General features: G+C 41.9%; 1 long non-coding RNA gene across 2 annotated transcripts; it reads left to right on the forward strand.

Annotated features, from left to right (window-relative positions):
• The first annotated feature begins 7,971 nt into the window (after window positions 1–7,971).
• On the forward strand, window positions 7,972–21,985 carry LOC119735239. Of its 2 annotated transcripts, XR_005272146.1 has the most exons (4): window positions 7,972–8,247; window positions 13,381–13,471; window positions 15,866–16,036; window positions 18,198–21,985. It is a non-coding gene; the product is annotated as an uncharacterized LOC119735239 (long non-coding RNA). The 2 variants fall into 2 exon arrangements; XR_005272145.1 differs by lacking the exon at window positions 18,198–21,985 and having other exon boundaries at window positions 7,973–8,247; window positions 15,866–17,307.
• The last annotated feature ends 4,793 nt before the right edge of the window (window positions 21,986–26,778 follow it).

The raw sequence follows: 26,778 nt of genomic DNA on the forward strand, positions 1-26,778 counted from the left end.
GAGCGACAGTATCAAAGCTGAGTTACGCCCTCATCTAGACGACCCAGATTTGACCGACGAAACTGTCTTCGAAAAGTTGAGCGTGAGCTCAAGTTTGGAAGCAGAACGGCGAAAGAAACTTCATCTCGCAAGGCCAGTCGCTGTCAACCAGCTTCAGGAGAACGAGCCTGCACCAAAATCTCAACCAAAGCCAGGGCTGCTGACAACACAGATAGCAGAGTTACAGGCTGGGATGGCAGAGCTCGTGGCCCTGAAGACACAGGTCGCCGCCCTGACTGAAACGCTACAGAAGGCCCCGACAAGACATCCCCAATGACGAGCCCCCTCACTCCGACCCTCCACTAGACGCGGTTGCAGGAAGTGCGAGGAAGATGGCACTGGCTCATCCTGTGACAACTGCTTTAAGTGTGGATCGCCAGACCATTTCACACGTGGCTGTCGTCAAGGAAACACACAACGTCGCCAGGGAAACGACGATGGGTTGCACCCACGGGACAGGGTGTAACCAGGTCTGTAACAGCGTCCCAACCAATCCCACAGAATCCTGACCATAACAGAACTTTCATCTGCCACATTACCCCAAGACAACATCGGAAAGTGACAAACCTTGTCGGCCCCAGATGTACTGTTGATTGCCTCCTGAACCGTTTGCCCACGACAGTATTATGGGATACTGGAGCCCAAGTTTCACTGATAAGTACTGATTGGCTTCAGGACAACCTACCCAGTACATCTGTCCGTTCACTTTCCGAAGTTTTGGAACATGAGAGCAAGCTTGACCTACGAGCTGCTAATGGCACACAGATCCCATTTGAAGGATGGGTAGAAATTGAGTTAAAGATGAGGACACCACAGATGTGCCCTCCAGTAGCTTTCCCCGCTCTCGTCACCAAGAACCAGCTACAGCATCCCATCATAGGCTACAACGTGATCGAGATGGTTGTGCAGCATTCCGGCAAAGACGCGAGCTGCATTCTTGGTGGTGCAATGAAGAACTTGCAACAGAGTAGAGCTGAAAAGTTAGTTCAACTCATCCAAACAAATGACCCGGAAGAAGTGTGCAGTGTCAAATCGGGACGACAAGACATCGTAATACCCCAACAGAGCAGTGTCGGTGTGCGGTGTCGGACCCGTGCAGGACCACTAGACTGCAAGATTACGGGACTGTTTGAGCCAGATGTTGAACGTCAGTGGCCTGAAGGTCTTCAAGTTGAAGAGTCAGTAGTCAGTCTAACGCCAGGTACCTGTTGTCCCTTCATCATTCGAGTGACGAACACCACTGACAGAGACATTACTCTGAGACGACGGAGCCTGTTGGGCCATATTCAGCTGGTCCATTCTGTCTACCCGATAGAGCCATCCACTTTCAAGGAGTGGACAACATCCCAACGCAACTGCCCCACAAACAGCGGAAAAGCTACAGTTTCGAGTATAACCAGTGATGACCAATGGATACCACCAGTTGACCTGAGTCACCTACTACCTCTCCAGAAGGCTGCAGTGGAGAAACTCCTCAAAGAAAATTCGGCAGCTTTTGCAAAGGATGACTCCGACCTGGGTAGTGTTCCTGACCTAAAGATGAAGATCGACTTGAACGATACAACGCCAGTCCGAAAGACTTACATGTCCATGCCCCGCCCCCTGTACCAAGAGGTACTAATCAGCCGTGAATGGATCGCCAAATCTACTTCACCTTACTCATCACCGGTGGTTTGTGTCCGTAAGAAGGACGGGAGCCTGAGACTGTGCGTTGACTACAGGGAGCTGAATAGGAAAACTATTCCTGATCGTCAACCAATTCCAAGAATCAAGGATGTGCTGGACAGCCTTGGGGGCAACTGCTGGTTCTCAACCCTTGACCAAGGGAAAGCCTACCACCAGGGTTTCATGTCTGAAGAGAGTCGCCCCCTCACAGCTTTCATCACTCCTTGGGGACTTTACGAGTGGGTCAGAATACCCTTTGGTCTCACCAATGCACCCGCAGTCTTTCAAAGGTTTATGGAGACCTGCCTAGATGGTCTAAATGGAGAGATTGCCATGACGTATCTAGATGATGTATTGGTATTCAGCGACGACTTCCAGCATCATCTGGGACACCTACAGAAGGTCCTGCAGCGTATGCAGATCCATGGTGTCAAGCTACGACCAAACAAGTGCGAGCTGTTCCAGAGTGAGGTACGCTACCTTGGACGACTTGTATCAGCAGATGGCCATAGGTTAATTAGACCCCTCTGATGTAGCTGCTGTCAAGTCCCTCAGCGAAAAGAGACCAGAAACTGTAGGTGACCTTAGGAAGCTGCTAGGCCTACTTGGGTACTATCGCAGCTATATCCAGGACTTTTCTCGTATTGCCAGACCTCTCTACGACCTACTGAAAGTGGAACCAAGTTTCGAGCAGAGTAAGCAGAAGATGAAAACCAAGACAAAGACCAATCTCAAAACGAGGTCAGTGCAAAAGCTCTCCAAACAGAAGATTGACTGGGCAGATCATCATCAACAGGTACTGGATAAGATCCTGGGTTGCCTAGTCTCTCCTCCAATCATGGCGTTCCCAGATTACAAGAAACCATTCATCGTCCACACCGATGCTTCATGTGAAGGGCTGGGTGCAGTGCTGTACCAGAGGCTACAAGGCAAGATGCGTGTGATATCCTATGGTTCCCGCACCCTCAGTCCAGCTGAGAACTACCACTACCACTCAGGAAAGTTGGAGTTTCTGGCACTCAAATGGGCCATAACGGAGAAGTTTAGGGACTACCTATATTACTCTGCCCCATTCACCATGTACACAGACAATAATCCCTTGACATATGTACTGTCTTCTGCTCGTCTCAACGCTACTGGACACCGATGGGTTGCAGAACTTGCAGATTACCACTTTACAATAAAGTACCGCCCTGGGAAAAACAATGCAGATGCAGACACCTTGTCCAGAATGCCCCTCGACATAGATAGCTACATCAAGGTATGCACAAGTGAAGTCTCCCGGGATGAGATTGGCACCACTGTCAATGCTCTTCAAGCTGTAAACATGGATGAAGTCACCTGGGCTGCAGCAATCAATGTGAACCCTGATTTGTCAACTCCTACTACCAGTGGCCAAGTGATGGACAAAGGAGACATTCAGAGAGCACAGCAGGAGGACCCAGTAACTGCAAGAGTTATCCGGTACCTCCAGAGAGGAACACGCCCAACGCGGAAGGAACTGGCCAAGGACCCCTCAGATGTTGTTGCGTTACTCCGCGACTGGAAACATCTCAGCCTTGAAGATGGACTCCTCTTTAGGAAGAAGGGAGTGCGGGCCCAGATGATCCTTCCAGAAACACTGCGACCAGTTGCATACAGGGAGCTCCATGACAACATGGGACATCTTGGTGCAAGTCGTGTCCTCGACCTTGCCAGAGATCGTTTTTACTGGCCCCATATGCAGCGTGACATCGAACACTACTGCATGAAAGTGTGTCCATGCCTCAGAGACCGAAAGCCTGCACAACACACCAGAGAACCCTTGGGTACGATTGTCACCACAGCACCATTTGAGGTCATCTCCATTGACTTTGTTCATCTAGAGAGGAGCAAGGGCGGATTTGAATACATCCTGGTGATTGTTGACAACTTCACAAGATTCGCCCAGGCATATGCAACCAAAGACAAATCTGCCAGAACTGTAGCTGACAAAATATTCAACGATTTTGTCCTTCGTTTTGGCTATCCACACCGCATTCATCATGACCGGGGGTGAGTTTGAGAACCGACTTTTCAAACACCTTCAGCAACTCGCAGGTGTGGCAAGTTTGAGAACAACACCATACCACCCCTAGGGAAATGGACAGTGCGAAAGACTGAACAGGACACTACTGACCATGTTGAGGACCCTTACCATGGAACAGAAGGCTAATTGGAAAGAATCTCTCCAGAAAGTCATTCATGCATACAATTGCACAACAAATGCAGCTACAGGGTTCTCCCCATTTTTCCTCCTGTATGGACGATCTCCCCGCTTACCAGTTGACGCTGCCTTTGGGCTGAACCCACAACTTGGACCAGGTGCTGAAGACCACAACCAGTTTGTGAGGAAATGGAAGGCGCAAATGGAAGAGGCCTACTCCATTGCATCTCAGCATGCAGCCAAGTCTACTGAAAGAGGCAGAAAATACCATGACCAGAAGGCTCGCAGCTCTGTTCTTCAACCTGTAGACCGAGTACTCGTCCGCAACGGGCTGACCCATGTGGGCGTCATATGGGATAAATCTGGGCACGCTCATATGGGCAAAATACGGGCTGGCCCATATGGGTGTCATTAGGAAAAAAGCTGGGCAAGCCCATGTGGGGAAAATACGGGCTGACCCATGTGGGCGTCATATGGGATAAACCTGGGCACGCTCATATGGGCAAAATACAGGCTGGCCCATATGGGTGTCATTGGGGAAAAAGCTGGGCAAGCCCATGTCGGGAAAATACGGGTTGACCCATGTGGGCGTCATATGGGATAAACCTGGGCACGCTCATATGGGCAAAATATGGGCTGGCCCATACGGGTGTCATTGGGGAAAAAGCTGGGCAAGCCCATGTGGGGAAAATACGGGCTGATCCATGTGGGCGTCATATGGGATCAACCTGGGCACGCTCATATGGGCACAATACGGGCTTGCCCGTATGGGTGTGATTAGGAGAAAAGCTGGGCAAGCCAATGACGGAAAAATACTGGCTGACCCATGTGGGCATCATATGGGATAAACCTGGGCACGCTCTTATGGGCAAAATATGGGCTGGCCCATACTGGTGTCATTAGGGAAAAAGCTTGGCAAGCCCATGTGGGGAAAATACGGGCTGATCCATGTGGGCGCAAGGGCGGATCCAGGGGGGGGCCAAAGGGGGCCATGGCCCCCCCCCCAAAAACGAAACCAATTTGTTTTATTTTTTAATGTGACATCGCAATAAAGGCAGGCAATGAGTACACCACCATCTTTTCCTCAAAAAAATTGGTTAAAGTGTTCAGAAATTGCCTCAGATCGCACCACAGAGCATCTAGAATCCAAAAAAATTTTTAGACCCACTTTTTTTTGGGGGGGACCAAAATTTTTTTTGGCCCCCCCAAAAATTGTGTTCTGGATCCGCCCTTGTGTGGGCGTCATATGGGATAAACCTGGGCATGCTCATATGGGCACAATACGGGCTTGCCCATATGGTCGGGATTAGGGAAAAAGCTGGGCAAGCCCATGTGGGAAAAATACGGGCTGACCCATGTGGGCGTCATATGGGATAAACCTGGGCACGCTCTTATGGGCAAAATATGGGCTGGCCCATATGGGTGTCATAAGGGGAAAAGCTTGGCAAGCCCATGTGGGGAAAATACGGGCTGACCCATTTGGGCGTCATATGGGATAAACCTGGGCACGCTCATTATGGGCAAAATACAGGCTGACCGATATGGATGTCATTGGGAAAAAACCTGGGCAAACCCATATGGGGAAAATACGTGCTGACCCATGAGGGCGTCATATGGGATAAACCTGGGCACGCTCATAATGGGCAAAATACGGGCTGGCCCATATGGGTGTCATTGGGGAAAAACCTGGGCAAACCCATGTAGGCGGAATACTAGTACTGGCTGGCCCATGTTTGTGTCATAATGGAAAAAATCTGGGCAAGCACGTGTGGGCAAAATACGGGATGGCCCGTATGGGTGTCATAATGCTGGGCAACTCCATGTAGGCAGAATACAGACTGACCCATATGGGGGTAAATGGTAAAAATCGGGTGTGTGGGCAAAATACGGGCTGGCCCATGGGTGTCATTAGGGAAAAAGCTGGGCAAACCCATGTTCGCGGAATACTGGCTGGCCTATAAGGGTATCACATGGGAAAACCGTGGGCAAAACCAAGTGGGCAGAACACCGCCTGGCCCATTATGGGTGTCACATGGGGAAAAGCGGCAATCCAATGTGGGTTGAATACGGGTGGGCTCATGTGGGTGTCACATGGGAAAAACCTGGGCAAACTTATGTGGGCAGAATATGGGCCTGCCCATATGGGTGTTACATGGGGAAAAGCTGATCTAAGTTTGAACTTCTGGTCGAGCCGGAAGTAAACGTCGAAGGAGGTTATGTACAGTTCGCACATGTTGATCTATGAATGTAGCATCGCATTGCAAAGTATGAACACGATTGGTGATATTGTTGAACAGTTATAAGATAAATAATTGATCATATTTCGAACATCAGGTAGAGCCGGAAGTTAAGGTCAAACGAGGTCGTGTACACTGCCAAGTTGTTGTTCAGTGAATTGTCTATGGAATGGGAAAGTATTCACAAGATCGACAGTGTTAGTCAAGAGTTATAAGCTAAAGAAGTTGTTTAGAAAATGTCCTGTTGATCATTAAGAGTTGGTATGCAAATAGTCATGAATATTTATTACGTAACTGAGCATGCTCACTTGTGAAACAAAGCTGTGGGAGGAGCTTGAAAATTTGCTAACTGTGATTTAGAAAATGGAAATTATTGGGCATATATATATAGGAAGTGTGCACACAAAAGATGTAATTAGAAAGGACAGAGAGGGAGGGATGATTATGGGGGATGTGATTACGGGTATAGGGGATGTGATTACGGGGTATATTATGGTTGTAGATGTTATTTGGGAGGATTAAGGGATTAAGTAGGAGAAGTAAAGTTGGAAAGTTAGATGGAGCATTGTGAGATGTATTAGCGAGGAATGTGACTAGGGTATGCAAGTGATTTAATGGAAATATAACGTGATTTGGACATTATGGTGAAAGAGAATGTAATAAAGTAAGATTCAGGATTAAGATTAGGATTAATATGTTTTGGACAACCCACATTTTACCCAGATGGGCCCCACAGCTAACCCATATGGGTTATCTGGGCTGGCCCATATGGGTCCCATAAGGATCTTGGGTGCAAAATTATCTGGGGCCCATATGGGTCCGCGCATATGGGACCCATATCTTGACCCAGATGGGACCCATTAAAGCTTCCCCATATTTTACCCAGATGTTTGCCCAGATGGGCCCCAGACATAACCCATGGCTGGCCCATATGGGTCCCATAATAAGAATCTTGAGTGCAAAATTATCTGGGGCCCATATGGGTCCTCCCATATGGGACCCATATCTTGGCCCCGATGGGGCCCATATGCCACCCATATGGGCTTGCTTCCTGGGCAGTTTAGCAGAGCCTGGTTCCCAGATGACAGCTCCAGATGTACCAGTCCCCCCTCATCACCATGAACAAGCCGAACAGCAGCCGCAGCTGGAGCCAGCAGCACCTCCTGAGCAGCAACCGCATCCGCAGTTGGAGCCAGCAGCACCTCCTGATGAAGGCAGACCATGCAGACAGCGTCATCCCCCAAGACTGTTCGAGTATGCCCGACTCGGAGAACCATCATACCAACAGATGGATCCTCGAGTCACAGCTGTCCAAAGTTTTGCTGCACCTCCCTGGGGAATGCCGATGTATGCAATGCACAACACTGTGGCCCAACCGGGTTACATGCAATTCCCACCAATGATGCCGCCCAGCTGGATGTGGACCCACCCGCCACCTCAGCCAGGTGGGGTTCCTAGAGTGTAACCCTCCGATGAGCAACAGCCAGTAACGACGCCCTAGAAGAAACCCCTATGCAGTGCACACTAGGGGGAAGAGATCGTCGGCCAGTAGCATTGATGTGAGGTCAAACCCACCACGAGCTGTAGACGAGATACGTAGCCTATAGACAAAGACGTTACTGTGCTTGTCATCAAGTTCCAGTCCATTTCACTGATGATCTTGGACATAAGATCCGGAGATGAAGGGAAGTGGAATTAGCTACTTCATCCACCCTGAGTCCCACAAAGTTACTTTGCTGAGGAGAAACCGCCTAGTAACTGATGAGTGTTATGCTCTTGAAATGGACACACAATGAACCGTTTCTCTGATGAATAGGATCAGATGTAGTTATAAGTTTGTAAATGTTAGAGACAACATTTCTTTTTGCAGGGGTGAGTGTAGAGGCCATGGAAATTGGTCACCCCCTTTTTCAATTTTGCCCCTCCCCTTTTATAATGTAATAGTCCAGACTTTGCTTTACCTCTGAAAATAATGGACTGATCCAAGAGTTGCCACATCAGCAAGGGACAGGAAGTTGGCTTCATTGTTCTTACAAGCAATGACCCTGCCAACATCTGCAATAAAGTTGTCCTCATGCATTTCTGTATCTTTGGCTGACAACTCTCCATTATTTCTTACAGGTATGTCTATTTTAACTTTCGTTTCTGATAATTCACATTCATAGATTTCCTTTGATTTAAGCCTTTGTATTGTGTTTAGTTGTTTTAATTCTTTAGACTGTTAATGTTGAGACTTGAGGAAATAAGTAGTTAAGTTCTGAAACATTCGATTCCTCAAACTTTGTGAAGAAGTTCATTATTAAGTTAAGGTTCAAAGTTCCTTCATTGCATTCATTTATTCTGTGAAACTTGTATAAGTGTTGAAACATGAAGTTTTAGACAACTGTGAGATCATGTTTCTGATTGATGAATTAGTGTTCAGTTGAAGACAGTTGATTGAGGAAAGTTTCACTTTTAGACCCAGAATTAATTGCAAGGTTCCTTTATGCAAGAAGTAGGAGTGAAGATGGTTTCAGTTGAGATGGATTCTCTGAAGCATTTGTACACGTAGAGGTTTAGCATATTTTAGTTAGAAGTTAAGTTATCTTTGATTTTGCCTCATGTACTGCCTTTAGTTTAGAACAAAGGAATCTTGAGACATGCACATGGACCAGTCAAGACCATGCTGGGGCCCTGTGTGAGTCTTGTTTGCTCAACCAGAGTTAATCCTCAATTGTTTATCTCTGCATCCTGTGCATGGAGCAGTAGGGCTGTGCATGTTGCAGTGCCATGGACATACATGTATGTATGCACGTGTATGTCAGTAGTAAAGATGTCGATTATCACTAGAGTCAGTATCGATATGGTGTTCCATTGATATATTAGATATCGATTATACAAGTGTGTCACAATTAATCGATATTGGTAGAAGGAATTGGTCTTTTGCATTTCGTGTTTCTTAACTAGAATTTGTGTTTTACTTAGGTTTTATACTTGTATTTTAAATGTATTGTTGGATTTGTTCTTACAAGCAATGACCCTGCCGACATCTGCAATAAAGTTGTCCTCATGCATTTCTGTATCTTTGGCTGACAACTCTCCATTATTTCTTACAGGGTCACCAACTTCATCATTTTAATGTAACTCTCGTAAGTGCCATCTCTGGCAATTACACAGGTGTAACAGTTTGTCCAACTTGAAAAGATAAGGTTTTAAGATCGAATGTTATAGCTAACATAAAAATTGATTAATAACAGCTTTCAGTTCTGCATGCTCCCACATTTTTTTTTGGGAGGGGGGGGAAGAGATCTGTCAAAAAGAAAAATGGCCATAAATGAAGTTGTTATCAACAGACTTTACGCAGCTAGCATTTTAAAAAGGGATTCAAAAATACTGTTAAGAACCCAGAATGCTTGATTATGGAAATCTAGCGCCCTCTGGATTCACTCTGTCCATGAAGTACACAATCTTCTTGTTGTCTTTTATAGTTCCTGTATTTTACCCATTTATCGTAAATTGCCAACTTGTACTTTTATTCCCAGGGTCTCTTACCAAGCACAGCGCATGATGCAATACCACGCGCGCTACTGCATGCATTATTCATGTAGCGATGTACATGTGCGCGACTGACCACACCTCCCTTCGCCCCAGCGAGCTAAGTTCCTTTCCCCATAGCATGCGTGCTTTGGCGTTCTCCGAGAGACTGCTCAGCGGCACAGAGCATTTCTCTACCCCGTGTGTTACCCATGAACTCTAACTGGAGTTCTCGGTCCAGTTTTCCAGTCCCATACTTAGCTCGAGGGAATGGAATGTTACCCTTGCGTGGTCGCGTAGCTGGGCGTGGTAAGACATCCTGCGGTGTCAATAACCTGTGACACAGTAACCTTTTAGCTTGTCACTCACTCCATCAAGGTTGCTTGAGATGTTGTGTAAACACTTTTGCACTCTGATCTAACTATTTGCACACATCTCTCTCTGAATTTGCACACTTCTCTCTCCATGTTTTCCCTTATGTAAATGCACACGTTTCTAGTCTCTTGCACTAGGCACTCTTAGTAAATCATGTGACTAGTCATTTGACCCTTAGACATGGAAGATTACTATTGGTTAATTCCTAAATCAGTGCTCATGCATTATTTAATCCCGAGACTTCTACTGCCTATAAATACCGGAGGTTTTCCTCACTTTCGGCAGTGCGGCGAACCACGAAACCAATGTAGTGCGAACGAACCCTAAACCCAAAGTTGTGCGGCGAACTTATATGTTGTGCGGTAACTCATATGATGTGCGACGAACTCGACTCTGACAGACCGATTGTTGTGCGACTCTTGTCACTACGAAGCATCGGCCTCCCTCGGTGGTTGAGGCGCGGTGAAGTAATAGTGCAATCACTAGTACTAGTGTTATTATGAAGCATCCTTCTCCTAGATCCCTCGAGGAGTGTGTAGAAGCTGGTGAAATAGTAATACACTAGTCCCAATGGTGCTGTGCGGTTTCGAATGGCCATTGGACTGCTAGTCTTTAGCTTGAACATGTTGTGCGGTTGTCTGGTGTTCTAGCCCAGCCAGAGCTAGTTCATCCCCGTCACCACAGCGGACCGCTCCCGCGGTGGCCAGCCGGCTCCCCGTAGCCATTCCCCCGTAGTTCAGCTATGCTAGCCCAGTCTTGTCATAAACACTATCCTTGGTGCATAGTGCCTCGATTGACCTTGGATACCCGATATGCCACATGCACACTTTGGTTCGAACTGTAGTGCAGCCTGGTACACTTGCTGGCCCCGTCCAGTTGCCGTTGCCTCCCCGGTCACCGTAGTGGACCGCTCCCGCTTTGGTCTGGCCGTCGATAACTCGTACCGTGCCGGTGCCCACTCAGTTCGTATTGGTTGACATGGTTTTGCCATAGTACATAGTACATGTATAGACTTTGTAGACGCCAACCTGTTATCTCTATAACGCTACCAAAGACTACCAAAAGGAGAAACCCTATAGGTTGATGAAATCTAACAAAGTTATATAAAGTGATGAGATAAATAAATCAGTGTATTGACATGTGTGACTGTCACCCCAAAGCTCTGTTTTCCTCCAACTTATTGAATTATTGTTGACTCTAATAAATGTTTCATGAACTGCTATTAGGGAACGTAACAATACCAAGACAGTTTACGCATTCCTATTGGTCGAGAGCCTGTCACGTGGCCGGTCTTAAACGAATGATAAAGACATGCCTAGCTGGTCTTAAACACTTTCCAGTGTCACATGAAATTTGGACTCCCATGAAATTGGGTGCCTTAAGTTTTAACGTTTCATTGGTTGAACGTGCACATCCTCACGTATGCATGCGCAATACTACCAGTGAATCAGTATTTCATATGGTCCGAAATTCACACTACACCAGCCCAGCTCCATTTTACACGACATCACGTACTCAAGCGATGCGCACGCCAATGTCCTTATAAGGTAATGAGTTGTGGAGGGGCATTCCATATTATAGTCAGAGGGGTATTTCGTAAAACATGAAGTAAAATTGTTGAACAAAATGGTTGGCAACGTCTAGTTTTTCACTTGTTTTGATTTTTGGACTGAAAAGATTCTGGGTTTTTTTACCAAAAAGGTTTTTATGAATGGGAATAAATATGTGCTCGGTCGGTATTGACCACTCTGTTAAAGAGCAGTGGGAGTCTGCATGGGTGATAATTACCCATCCAGACTCCCACCGGTCTTAAACATAGTGTTATAATACCTCCCGAACACACATTTATGCCCTTATTATATACATGTTTGTATCAGACAAGTTGAAGCGTCTTATTACAAAACCACTCAAAAATGACATCTCAAGTTCTCACACATGTACTTTATATGTTGATTTTATTTCTGATTACACTTTTGTTAAGAAAACATAAAAAAAAAATCATAAAAATACAGAAAGACATCAATGACTGCAAAACTGTTTTGGTATTTTCTTACATACTTCAGGCACAATGTGGTTTAAGTAATCACCAAGAGAAATACAACAACTGATTTCTTTATCATAATCCAATTGTATTATATCTATTTTGGGGAGCTGGGGGGGGGGCAATTTAAACCGGCACAGTTTTTACCCACACAAGAAGAATGGTATTTAGATGACATAATTTTGTTCAATCTATACTGAATGAGCATTACTCATTTATTTTCAACTGACAAAATGAGCTGTATGAGCACTTTTATACATCACAGGCCAATTACATAATTGTTGCATATAACCATGCCAAAAGTCTCATCAATTTGAAGGACTCACTTTTTGTTTGCAAACTTTTTTTAAGAGAAACTTAATTTATATTCCCCTATTTGGAAGCTTTGACTGGTAGCATTACAACTGCAATTTGTTTCAGCTGAAACCGCCTTACAGTTTTTATGATTGTGGCGCAATGGTGTGCTTGCAACGAGTTATTTATAGCGCGAGTTATTTATAGCACCCTCTGTAGTGGGGTCTGTTCGCGCGTTCCAAAGCAGGAGTGGATCACAGTGCGTCGTTGAGAACGGACGTGAATTGCGGCGTCTCGTGGAGAACGAACGTGTGTGTGCGTTGTCGTGTTGCTGCACTGACGTGCTGACGACTGGGCGAGGACAGGAGGTTAGTAGCTGGAGACACACCGGGGATCTGCTCTATGGTCTGTGTGTTAATTGCTACTTCGTGGGCTGTATCCACTGGGGCCTCGGGAGTCCTGCCGCCGGTAACTCGGGGTAGCCCGATAGTAATTAAGTCGCAAAAGAGCGTGGGGAGCGCTGCGAATAGTCCACCCTCGACGCAGGTGCCGTTTCATTCAGTAATTATTGTTGATTACCTCTTACAATATTTCTTACATTCTAATTGAACCTAATAGAGAATTAAAAGAACTTGATTCTCGTTGTTGTTTGGTAAATAAAGGTATCAGTGTCTGTTCCTTCATCGTTTGTTCAGTCTGCCAGTCAGTGTCCCTCCCTAAAGTGAACACCCTAAAGGAGACTACTTTGTACGTGTTGGCGGCATATGGCCTTCCGAATGGTCGCATTCCGTAGGTCACCTAGATTACCGCTCGTCTAGGCTTACCAAAGGTTTAGTCAGGAGGCCAGGGCGACCTGAGTTTGGGGAGCCCCAGTTCAATCAGCGCCACATTATTTTGAATATTGTTTTAAGAATCAATTCATGTTTTGTTGTCGCTCCATCTATTCCGTGAAAACCACCCCAAAAAAATGGCCCACCGGCTTCCTTTTTTGAGGTTGAATCAAATTGTTATTATTATTTTTTTAATTTCAGGGATAATCTTTTTTAAAAGATGTTTCAGGAATTCAGATGCTCCACCAGATGTCATGCACTTCTATTATAGTTGAAAACATGTTACCATGAGGTAAGAGTTCGCAAACTTATTCTAATCTGGAGGTTTAACCATATATTGATGTTTATAAAGCTAATACACAACATTCCATCTTAAATTTAAAACTTTATCATTGTATGTTGGACAAAACTGTAACGAAGATATTTATGCATCCCGATGAGAAATAACAAAAATCTAGAATATAATATGTAAGAAGTATCATCTAGCAAGCAGTCATTGGCCGAGTTTAGGCAGGTCATGTTCTTGACACGAGCATATCATTCTTACAAAACCCAACATATCATGGTGTGAGATCCTGTTCCGAGTGCAGTGTCCCTAATTTTGTCTTATGTTGTGTAATTCAAGTCAGTTGTGTGTATAAAAAGCGTGTGGTCAGCCCTGTCAACCAAAATGGCAATAGCGAAAAAATTACACATAAGTGGATTTAAGTTTTAGCACAAAACGTGTTCGACAGCGACTAAGTGAAATTCAAGCCCTGATAAGAACACCTTTATACTTTGCATAAAGCCAGCAAGGTGATACATTGTCCCAAAAGTTCAAAAATTATTTTCGTCTTACCATGTTTTGGAGACGCTAACTGCACAGTACTCTCTCCGTGATAAAGGTACTGATGTGCACTTTGTAGCAGCAAGCCTACATGAATGAAGACAAAGAATAAAAAAAATGATACTTATAGCTGAAATTTGAACATGGCTTCACCCAAATTTCTGCTACCTAAGGCCCCCCCCTCAAAAAAATTATTCTGCTTCCGATTACATGCCTTTCAAAAATATGGTCAGCAGGTCGGATTTTTTTATATTTTTTTGCCAATTTGGTTTTGTGCTGACTGAATGGGGTACTCAATTTATAAGCTAAGTTTCAGCCTGAACTATTTCCATTGCATTACAAAAGCTATACCAAAAAATGTCCACAAAAAGTGATTAAAACTTACCTTTATTATTGTAAATATGTTTACGTTCAATAATTTATAAAAATAATGGAAAATTCAGGCCGTACGCACCATATGCACAACGCTAGTCAAGACAGGAAACTTGCCAATATTGTCCGTACATCGCGCGGTAGCATGCGTGATGCACTGTGTGTGACTGGCGGGCAATGAACCTTTTTTTTTTACGGGTAGAAAATTTTATGGGAAACACGCTGCATCGTATCACCCCAAATCTGAGTAGTACGACCTTGAAATGAACTCTTGAACACGGAAAATATATACACAGACAAGTTAGATCAAGTTCTGTGAATTAACTTGCAAAAATGTTCTTTCTCCATCTGTGTTTGCTTGCCATTTTTACAATGTCAAACCCAACCAGTTGACAATGCACCGCTGCCAGCCATGCATATACCATGCACAGACTGGTTACCACATTTTCATCATGTCTTCTAAATTGGCCGTTGTGCGCAGCGCGGCGGAAACCAGTCATCACTGTATTGAGCTAACATTACGCTGGTGTTTATAGTCAACACGACATCGAATTGTGAACTAGTTATCGGAACTTATAAAACAGAGGGAACTTATAAAACAGAGCTTTCTTTTTAAAAAATAAATAGCAAATGTAAGTAGGAAAACAAATAAATACAAACATTTTTTACACAAAAGGGTTGTTGAGAGGTGTTTTGTAAAGAAAGAAAAGACAACAGGATTTTTTATTTATTTATTTATTTATTTATTTATTTTTTTTTTGTTTAAGGGTCGGTCAGGTAACCGGAAGCAGAACAATTTTTTGGGCCTAATGTGCATGTATTTAAAGAAGGCAGTGTTTTTGTTTGCTTTTTTACTTCCATGAAATACATTTTTTATCATTCATGGGCTACACACCAAATGTTGCGAAGTTTGGATGTTTGGACCACATTAATTTCAACCAAAGGGTGTACTTTCGTCAGACCAAATTCCATTTTTCCCCGTTTCTAAATTTTGCAAATACAATTTTCTTTTAAAAATGAAATACATTCAGTTTTATTTATAGAATGTCAATAAAACATTAACAGTACCGTGAATGAACCAAATAGGTTTCTGCATAGCACTTGCCTCGAGGGGTATTGTCATCGCCCTAGGCGATGACAATACCCCTCGAGCCTCTCGGCTGAGGGGTAAAAATCAGTTCTTGGAAAAGATTTGCACAAATATAAAGACGTTATAAATTATTCCGTGAACGTTCTGACTTCATATTGCAAGACAGCTGACAAGCAATTTGTGATCTGGAGAATTCGTCACGGGAGGAACTGTGCAAAATTCTATGCAGGAGTTCGCCAAACCAACGGAGAATTGTATGCACATAATTATATCATTGATAACTATTCGCTATGGATTGCAACGTTACATCCAACGTGCGTCAGGTATTGACATTGTTGCAAATGAACAATTCAAACCAGCTAACAATGTCTTCTTTGCCATGCTTGTAAAACTTAAAGCTGAAGGAAAGGGAGCAGTGCAGCACAAGAATCCTATCAGCAAAGAAGACATGGACCAAATTATGTCAGCATCAGCCCGTGGACCAAGCAACTCCCTTGGCACTTCAAATCAACGTATTCGTTGACATAATTATGCATTTCTGCAACAGCTAGGGCAGGAAAATCTTCATGGTATGATTTAATCCCATTTTGCAATTCAGACTGACTCAAAAGGGCTGAAATTATGTGCCAATTGCTTGTGACAGGTCTGCAAACAAAGAATCATCAAGATGATATGGGTGATGGTGAAGCAAGCCAGGCAGGAAGAATGTTTGAAAAACCCAGCAAGTTCTTCTTAATTGTCCGCTCAAGTCATTCGTGCTGTACTTTAGACTGAACCCAAACTGTGACATGTCATGGCAACGTCCAAAAAAGATCATTGGGTGACAAAATGAAGAACATATCCAAACAATCACAATGCTCCAAAGTGTACACAAATCACTGTCTGGCAACAACGATAACCACACTTGATGCCAAAGGTTTTGAGGCATGCCACACCACGAGAGTGGGTGGAATAAGAGTCCAGTATCAGGAGCTACAGCAGAGTAGGTGAAGAACAAAAAAGGAAAAATAGCCTGGCCCTCTCAAATAATGTTTGTGGAGATTCAACAACAGACACACACTGTGAAGCTATCAAGCAACAAGCACACATACATGTATACAGCTAGTGGCTCCAATTTGTCCATTGCTGACCATGTCACAAGGGGAGAACATTCTCAATGAACTTGCAACATTTCCCTTTGAGACCTATGAACTTTCTTTCTCATCATGATATGAATATCAACTAAAAAATGTTAACTACAACTTTCATGGATGCGTGGTTAATATTCATAATCACTAAGTGTACATTCACAGTAACACCGATCAGCAACTCAAAACAATCTAGGGAAACTTAAAATTTAATTGTTGAAAAGTTTAATTGTTTATTGTTGAATTGCTCCAACTTCTCTATTGCTGACCATGTCACAAGAGGACCACATTCTCATCGAACTTGAAACATCTCCTCCCAGAGCCTTAGACCTGTGAATTTTTTTTCTCATCATAATGTAAATGTGAATAGTCATAATCATTTGTGGGTACACCCACATGAAACAAACACTGAACAGCAACTCAAAAACGAAATCTAGGGTAACTAAAAACATTCCTTTAATTGAATAGCTAATTGTTGAATTGCTTTAATATGAGATAATTTTTTAATTAAAACAGTTCAATTATAAATCCCTAAAAAGTTTCATTTCTTATTTTATATTTTCAACTGAGGTGTGTTATAAAACGGGGACATTTCTATAGTCCGAAGTACCATTAGTCCGACGTCCCATTGCTCTATACGTTCCATGGGTATAAACGTCCCATTGGTCCAACGTCCCATTGGCCCGAAGTAACATTGGCCCGAAGTCCCATTGGCCCGAAGTCCCATTGGTCCGAAGTCCCATTGGTCCAAAGTCCCATTTGTCCAATGCCCCATAGGGTTAGGGTTAGGGTTAGGGTCACCAACCTGAACCAGTGGAACTAAACAGTATTATGTTTCGTTAAGGACGAATGGGACTTCGGACCAATGGGACGTCAGACCAATGGGACCTCGGACCAGTGGGACTTCGGACCAATGGTACTTCGGACTATCGAGACGTAACCTTATAAAACACATATGAACTGGCATAATTCGGTCACTATAGTGCACGTCTATGCCCCCCTCGGGCCTGTGAGTGACCAGAAGAGGGTGCTATTTCCCGAGGCCGAAACACCCTCTTCTGGTCACTCACAGTCCCTCAGGGCGCATAGACGTGCACTAGTGAACACATCGCCAGTTTATGTGTATACTAGAGATCTATGTCTGTTTGCAACAGAACATATATACATGTATAGGGCTTTTATGGGTTTTTTTTAACAGGTCCCTGACTATGCATGTACAAAGTTTCAATTGAATTTGTCCTATGGTTGTTCAGATGTATTACTTAAATATGCACCTTTAAGACTACACCACAAGACCCGTGATCCCGTGCTCGAACAATGCATGAGGTCACCGGTCAGATTTGTGAATAGCCTAACCTTTCCACAGACTAACATCCAAGAAAGCAAGTTCATTTCATTTACCAATTGCAAAAATTATTGCACTTCCAATTTTAACCGGAAAGAACGGTTAAATGCAAATTTGCACGTTAATTCAAATTTTAAGATGCTGGATTATTCTAGTAATTCCCGTAAAAAGCAAAATCAGATCTGTGTTCCTTTATTATGTTCAGGTTTGGCAGATGATATGTTTCCATTATTTCACAAACCTCCATTTGTTCCCCAGAATGAAAAAAGACAAAGAAAACTACTTGTGACCACGGGAACCGGCTCTTCAAGTTTAGAGATGGAAATATTACTGCTTTTATTTCTCATCAGTGGCCGCATGGCAGCAAAGCGCAGCCAGCGCTGTAAAACGACTTTTACAACATGTGTGTGCTCTTCTTGGTGGCTAACACAAGACTGAATCAAGCTAATCTAAACCACAGGAGTGCCTCGCATTCCTGGGCAGACCACATAGGGATTATGAATAAACATTCATTGCTAAAGAGGTGATAAAACAAAGTAACTGGTGTAGAAAAATATTGATTTATTCGGTTGAGTACTGGGACGAATTAAAATAAATCTGCTTTATCATTGATATGTAAATGAGACACGGTAGAGTGGTTAAGGGCGGGTAATTTGAATAGGGAGTGGCACAGGAATGTGTGCGTGGTTGGATTGAAGGTAGATCACTTCACGCTTGCGAGCAGCAACGACAACACACAATTTTTGTGGCGCTGTACTTCCATTGCGTTATATCAGCAAATGGGAGAGACGGCAGTTTTGCTCTCCTAAAGTCAATTTGACATCTCATTTTAAGAAGCTACATTACATTAAAGGCTACTGACAACAGAGCTCGCCCCTACATCGGTATCAATCAAGACAAGACAGTCGTCAATAGCAGAGGGACCGAAGATCGGAAAGCAGAAAGCAGAAAGCCAGTTTACGAAGCTAAGTTAAATTACAGTCTTTTTAATTTGCAAAAATGTAGTTGCAGATGTTGAAATTCACAGAAGATTTTTTTGAGAACGGAGAGAATTCTGGTTCCAAACGAAGAGGGTTCTGGAGATTTACTTTCCCACCGTGAATTGTGGGGACTTTTACACTAGTTCTTTTGTTATAAGATGTAACCAGTCCCAGAAAATGGTCAATTTCTGAAAACCCACACTCTACTTGTTTGAGACGAAATATAGGCCCTAGATTGAATCGATGTTCTGCCATATAAGTTGTTGGAAACCCATAATAAAGCCGTTTATCATTAATCCTTTGTAAGTTTCAATTCAGTGACAACATTTGAATGTCGTCCGAAAAGGGAGTAGATAGCCCTGGCATCACTATCAGTCAAATTTGGTGATACGCCCATATTTCTTTGTTCCTTGACAATGCATTGATTCACGTTGAAGTTTGATCTGAAAATCTTAATATCACCTTGTGAGCGTTTGACCAATCAGGTTTTCCTGGGTTTCACAGAAATCGGTTTTTCCAATTGTTCCAATTCCTACCATCATATGTGTCTTTAAATTGAGTGTACCAAAATAGTACGACCGCTGGAAAAGGGGGCAATTGCAAGAACAAGGATAGTTGTCTTAGAGGACGGCTTGGAACACTCCAGTTTCCTTCAGAAAGCCATAGACTAGAGAGCACAGTGCTCAAACCAAAAGTGGTTGGTTCTAAAAATGCGCAAAACGGGGTTGAAGTGGTGAGGAAGTTGGTTCAGAAGGTGAGAAATGCAGAATTATGCATACATGTCATGTAGCCCCTATAGATGACTTGCTTAACGATGGTTTAGAGATTTTGCCATCTTATTCCATCTTATAACAATTGCTTTCAGAAAGTCAGAGAGCACATGCTCAAGATGTCTTTTAGACAATGATTGAGTTTGCCAGTTCCTTCAAAACCAGAGAGAAGATTTAGTTCTAGTAGGCTTAACTTGAGATTCGTAAGTCCAAAGGTATTTAGAATCCCGTTTCACTGATGTATTTACATCTGTTCTCAACAAAGTTCACTAGTCTTGTTCGGAGTAAAGTTCCTTCAGTTTCAAAACTGTTCCACCGACGCTGGACGCACTGGCAGTACAAAAGGGATTCAATAGAATATTTGGGCATCGGTCAGATAGCGAGATGACTCGAAGCTCGACTCGGAGAGAATCGAAGACAGTGAAATTGGCCTCAAGTTAACCCTTCTATAGAAACATGCATGGTCAGCCTAGTTTATTACTTGGCCTAATCTTGGCCAAGATAACCACATTGGTTTAATATGAAAGCCACGAGTATCACCATACAAGAGTTTAGTGGTTTACGTGGCAATAAAGTTAGGGTCAGAGTCGTTTCTGACAGAAGTGTAAAACGAGATGCGTTCAGAACGCCAACAAGACAGTCTCAGCAGACTTACACCAAAATATGGTGATATCCTCAGCAGATGTTTGGTATTGTAAAAGTTACAATTGATCTCCCCAGCGGATGTTGATTCAGATTTGGCAAATAAGCTTTTATTTGTATTCAGAGTATAGTTGTAGCAATAAGCAGTGAGAAATGCGCTTTTAATTAAATGCACTTAATAAAGAAAGTGTTTAATAAGTTGACGCATGATTTTAATCTCGTTAAAGTAACAATCATTGTTATTTTCCTTTCTGGAAGCTCATCTTAAACAGCGATAATTGGAGGCAGCGGATTCCTCCATCAGCCAAAAGTCAAGAGCTGGATATAGTCTCGCCAGTCAACTGCCTTCCATGCTACTCGAGTCACAAGCCCCATCAACAGTCTCGCAGTACAGATCATCCTTCACGAGATGGCGACAATGGGCAGAGTTGCATGGAATATCATCCCTACCCGCAGATCCTTACACGGTAGCCTTATACCTGATCCATATTGGAACTCTGCAACATCACCATGCACCTACAGTCACAAACTCTTTATCTGCCATGTCATGGGTTCATCTCATGGCTAGTTGGGGACCATGATACAACCAAAGACCCTCTCGTGTCATACACCGCGCTAAAGGTCTGACAAGAACACTGGTTAAGCCAAAGAAAGATCCAATTACACCAGATATTCTTTCTGAGATGGTGCCAAAATAGGGTAAAAACCGTTCAGTACACATCTTATTTTATATAAGAATCATGGTCAAGGCCCTTATTTCATATACCGGGTCTTACCGGGTCTTATCGACTCAGTGAGTTAGCCGCACTTTAATTGACGTATTTACGTGTTATCTCATGCACTCGGCAATGTGAATTCAGTTATTATTGAGAGGTAATTATTGTCAACATGTACAGTTGCAATGTTGAAATTGTATGTTAAGTGAGTCAAAGTCTTCCCTTCAGATAAAGACCTTCTTTTGTGTTCAGAAACTTAAACAAATGTTAAAGAAGAGTATAAAGTGATTTCACAGAGGTATAAACCGATGAAGTACTCGAGAGTTTGAGAGGGAAGGTTCGAGTTTTCCTAGAGCAGCCCCATGCTGCTGTTGGAGTCTTAGCGGCTATCAAAGCAGATATCCAACAGGCTGTTCAAGCCTCATGGACACTATATCAGAGACAGCGAAGGATACTTTAATATATCCAAGAGAGTGATTGCAATATGATGTTAAATATCTAAATCCTTTTGGGGATTCAGCATTACAGACCCGTTCTTTATAGTTCATACCGGTTGCTGCTGCAAGCACAAATACCAAAATCAGGATGATTTGATTGTTTATTGTGTAGAATGGTGTTGAAATGATAAGCTACCCTTAGAGTCTATCTAATGAATGATAATGAGGTATGAAGTCAGGCCTCCTGCCTGGAGTTGATTACTTTTCCAGAAACTTTGAATGTGTGGCTGACCCATCCAGGGCCAAAGGACAGGTTTTCTCATGGTGGTTCTTAATAAAAAGAACAAAAATATAACATGTACATAAAACAATGTAGATAATAATAATTTCAATACTTGGAAACATGAAAACAATTCCAAACTTGTGAAAAAGCAATCCCACATACATCCCACATACTGACTGTTGGGATATAAAATATTCAGAAAACTTTCAGTAGAAATAGGAAAAACCAAAGGTGCCAAAAAAGATAACATTGAAATATGTTTCAAATATTTCACCGGTTACATACGGAAACCTGACCGAAAAGGAAAACAGTGTTTCTGCCACAAGAAGGCGCTGCTTGCTTTTCACAAACAGCAGTGTTCATCAGAAAGATGAAATCGACTGGTTACAAATATGGACTTTGTTTTAATTTGAATCTGATATAAAATCACATAAAACATATAACCAGGCCTCTCGACCTTAATGCTAGCCCAGCATACAATGTCTAGTAAAAACTGCTGCGGGCTTGTGATTGGTGCTTAATTATGAGGCGCCAAGTGTAAATAAATTATTGAACAAAATTATTTGTATATAATTCATTATTTATTAAATAATTCATTTTTCAGCTTATTTAGGCTTACTTATTTAGGCCTATATATAATGCATTATTTACATATCATGAATTTCTCCTCGGACAATTATATATAAATAATCGTTTGGCAGTTTGCATTATATTTAAATTTATATGCCACTATCATTTACAAATATTTTTTTTGCAACCTAATTATTTACATATAATTTGTCAATGTAATGTTAGTATTTATAATTTTTGGCAACATAATTATTAACAAATAATTTTTGCAAATAACTATAATTATTTATATATAATTTTTTTGACGTGTCACATGTCACCAAAAGACAGTGTGTGGCTCTTGTACCATTGCGGTAAAGGGGTGTGCTTTCTTAAAAACAATAATTACCAGCATTTGCACTGTTTTAAAATATATGTTCAAATAATATAGGTTTTCCCGGCCGAATTCAGCAAAACAGCAGTCAAATTCATTAACGTGCATTCGTTTTCGAGTGATTTTTCTCAGCTCGTTGTTCTCATGATTCATTTTCACACTTTGAGCCTTCAATTTCATTTGCAGACTTTGAATTGTGTACTGTCACGCATTCAATTTAGAACTAGCTTCATTCAATTAGACGATGCATACCCGTCATTCAATTTCACGCCAGTCGACTAGAAGAATTCCCTCCTGAATTTTACTTTCGTTTTCGTGGGCAATCATTTTCGCACTTCGAGCCTTCAAATTGAAAAAGGAAAGTACAATATTTATGAGGAAAACTGAAATGGACGATGCTTATATTGACCAAATGGAGTTTACTGAATAATTTGTTATTTTTACATACAACAAACACACACCCACACACCCACCCAGACTTGTTTCACATACGTAGTGTGGACTTTCCTTTCTTTTCGTGTAGTTAAGGAACACCAGTGGAAAAACTCATTTTTCTCAAACTGTGAAAACTCTTACAACCCAATTTTTTTTCAATGATTCCCTTTAGTGTTTCTCTTCATTCTGCTACAGATAAACCTAACCCAAAAATGCCTCTAAACCTGTTTTCCAGAAATGGGGAAACACTGTGTGGACGTGGGCAAGTCCACACAACGTCGGTGCTACCTACATTATGTGGACGTCTTTTGTTCGGAAGTCCACACTGCGTATGTAAGACAAGCTCACACATACACATAGGCATGGAAGTGGGTTACTTCCTTTGTTCTCGTGTACTAAAATTTTGCAACGTCGCACACTAATTTCAAAATACTCTTATTTTAACCTGAATTAATTTCCTGGGCTGAAATTCGGACTTAATGTCCCTTTTCTAAAACTCTTCCATTTGCGACAGATCAACCCACCTTGGAAATTCCTAGTTTTTGAGTAAAATCCATATTTCTATTTCATAAAAAAACTTGTGGGGTACCAAAACGGTACCCCGCAAGTTGATGGGCATTCCTTGTGGGGTACCTCCCATTGTTCCGGTACCCCATAAGGCAGTGGTTGTACACGCACCCAGACGCACCCATCTCATTGTTATACTCATGAGGACCTGATCCTTTTGTTTGTACTTCCAACTTTTTTTTCAACAGCTCCCATAAGGTTTTTACACGAATTCTCCCGAGGACCTGGGCCCAGCTAGGTCCTCAGGCCCATTAAAATTGCACACACCCCATTGTCCCAATTCCTCAGTCGGAATGGATAACCAACCCACGCAAGTGTGCATTTGCCTGAAATTGGGGACTCCTATTGTCCCTCTTTTGCTTGTACATTAACTTTTTAGGAATATCTCCCACATGTTTTGTACACATCGTCAAATTAGAGACCTTCGGGAAATGGGGACCCTATTGTCCTCTATTGTTCAACGTCCCCTATTGAAGGTAGAAACAAACTCAATGACACACACCCACATTTGTTTATGATGTAAATCAAGGATTTTCTATTGTTCCTCTTCCATTTTCCTTTGTTTATACGGTACTCTAACTTCTTTGCAACAGCTCTCATTGGTTTTGAATACGTTTTCTAAACGAGGAGTCCTCGATTTGGCTCCTGTCCTCGATTCATCAATGATGTTGCACATGTGTGTCCTCGATTTACACCATAAACAAACGCACATCTGTGTAAACACCAGCAATCATGGACCCCCTATTGCCCCTAATCCTCATTTCTTTGTTTGTACTCTTTTTAGCAACAGCTCTCATTGGTTTTGTACACGAATTTCAATCGTTGACTATCGGTCAATCGTGGACCCTTTGTTTGTGCCCTAACCCTTTTGTCTGTAGTGCCGGTGTTTACATACTCACACGTGTATGATTTATGTGTGATGTTCCAATTAAAATTATTCGGAATTCGTTCGCAATGGCTTAATTTCTTTGTTTATCACATTTTGCAAGTACTTCTTTGTCTCTCCATTTTTCATTCATCTTTTGTTTCTCCTTTTTGCATGCCCCCTCCTTTTTCCATTTATTAATCCTTTCTGTTATAAATATATACCGGTATTTTCGGCTGTTTTATTTCATTTTACTTATAATATAGGTGTTGTTCTTTCTTTTCATAATTTTAAAACGAAACAAATTACGTATCAGAAAATTAACTTTAAATGAAAAACATTGCACAAATGTCCCAAATGCTTGCCTATTCACGAAATTGAATGCCAAAAACACTTACCGCGGAGAGTCCGTGTGAATTTGAACGCCATATGCATGTTTTTCCAAATTGAATGCTGACTCTTCAATTGTTTTACAAATGTGTGCAATCGTGTGCTCATGAAGTTCAATGGAATGATCCTTTTTGCTCTTTGAATGGAGATCTAGTTCATCAATCAATTTCGTCCTAAATTGAATGAACCTATCGTTAATTCAGATGCTAAGCTTACGAAGTTGGGCAGGAAAACCTCTACTTTTTATATGGAGTTTACAACATTTCCTTGTTTGAAAATAAGTTGTTCAGCTTTGCAATATAATTTCCTTAAATAATTTATTCAAGATATGATGTAAAACTCCAAAAAGGGTTAAAACACCCCTTACGAAATTAAATGACATGTCCATAAAGATGGTTGCTAATATTTATTCTTTTTCATAGAAAAGGTCAACAATTTTCAGTGACATTACTTCTCCTCTTTTTCAAAAAGTTGATAAGTATGGTAGTGAAAAGGGACCTGTTTGTTCCTGACAAAACCAATCAGATCTCAAAGCAAGATTTTAGCGCTCCAGGCAGATGGCACATGTTGTGTTGCTCCATGAATCTTTTTAAGCTTTAAAAAAAAGCTTAAGGTCGAGGCCTGTATAACATTTCCTCAATGATTACAGCTTACAAGTAGGTGTAGTTATTTGCACTAATTGATCAGTATTTCAATCACATGTAAATTCTTTGGTGTAAAATTAAATATACAGTGCTTAAAGAACTTGAAAGGCTAATTTCATGAAAAGGTGGACAAACAACAAAAAAATAAAAATGTGTTGTATCTTTAGAACTACAAGTATAACAACAATAAGTGTGGTATCGAATTAAAGGAGACCATAAGATCTGTTGTTTGATTTGTGTTGCAGCAAGATGGAATGAAGTAAAGTGTGAAGTTTGGTAAAAAATAACTGTTTTTTCTTGATTATGGATTTTTGGTACTAATTTTGGCACCTCGTTTTAACATGCAAAACTTGAGTGGTAAGTTTTGTATTTTAGAGAAAGGTGCAACTTCTGTACAAATAAAGCTCTTTTGTTTGATTATTTCTTCTCTGTATGTTATAACTTGTCCCAAAGATGGGCGGACAAACTGTAACATATACGCTACATAAAAATGTAACTAACCAACGTTTTTGAGCACTACGTTTTAAACTGATGACAGGCATTGAGAAATGTTATTACATGTACATGTACCGGTATGTCAAAGCAGTAGGCCCCTACAGTGTAAGTAAGCAAATACAGAAGAACTATCATTTATTTCAGCTGTATCCCACTTTGAGGGAACTTTTTATGCAGAGATGCATATTTTTTTCCTTGTCAGTGTTTTGAAATGTGCATGTAACTTACCAAGACTGCATGTCCCATTACAACTCACAAAACATTAAAAAAAAGAAGATATTAATAGTGCAAAAATGGAGAATGGATAGCCACCCATGTTGAAATAAGTACCCAAACAGTAGTGTTACATTGCTTAAAATGTAATGAAACTGACCGTGGAAATGCCATGAACCACATCAGTTTACCTTTAATATCAATTTTTTCTAAAAGTTTCATTCTAAAATTGATTTTCAATTATTACATGGGATACTGTGACTGTACTGATGTGGTTTTGTCAAAAATAACAAAGCAAACAGATTAAACCTTTATAGCAAAGTTTGTAGAAATTGATGATCTGATTGCGATGTTAACATCATGTAACGTCAGAAACATGATGATATATTGTCTTTTGTACCATAGTAAATATGCAGTTCAGTATATGTTTTCATTTTTTTCCAATGATTACCACTGCAA

The sequence above is a fragment of the Patiria miniata genome, unplaced genomic scaffold (genome assembly GCF_015706575.1).
Source record: "Patiria miniata isolate m_02_andy unplaced genomic scaffold, ASM1570657v1 HiC_scaffold_10, whole genome shotgun sequence".
NCBI lineage: Eukaryota > Metazoa > Echinodermata > Asteroidea > Valvatida > Asterinidae > Patiria > Patiria miniata.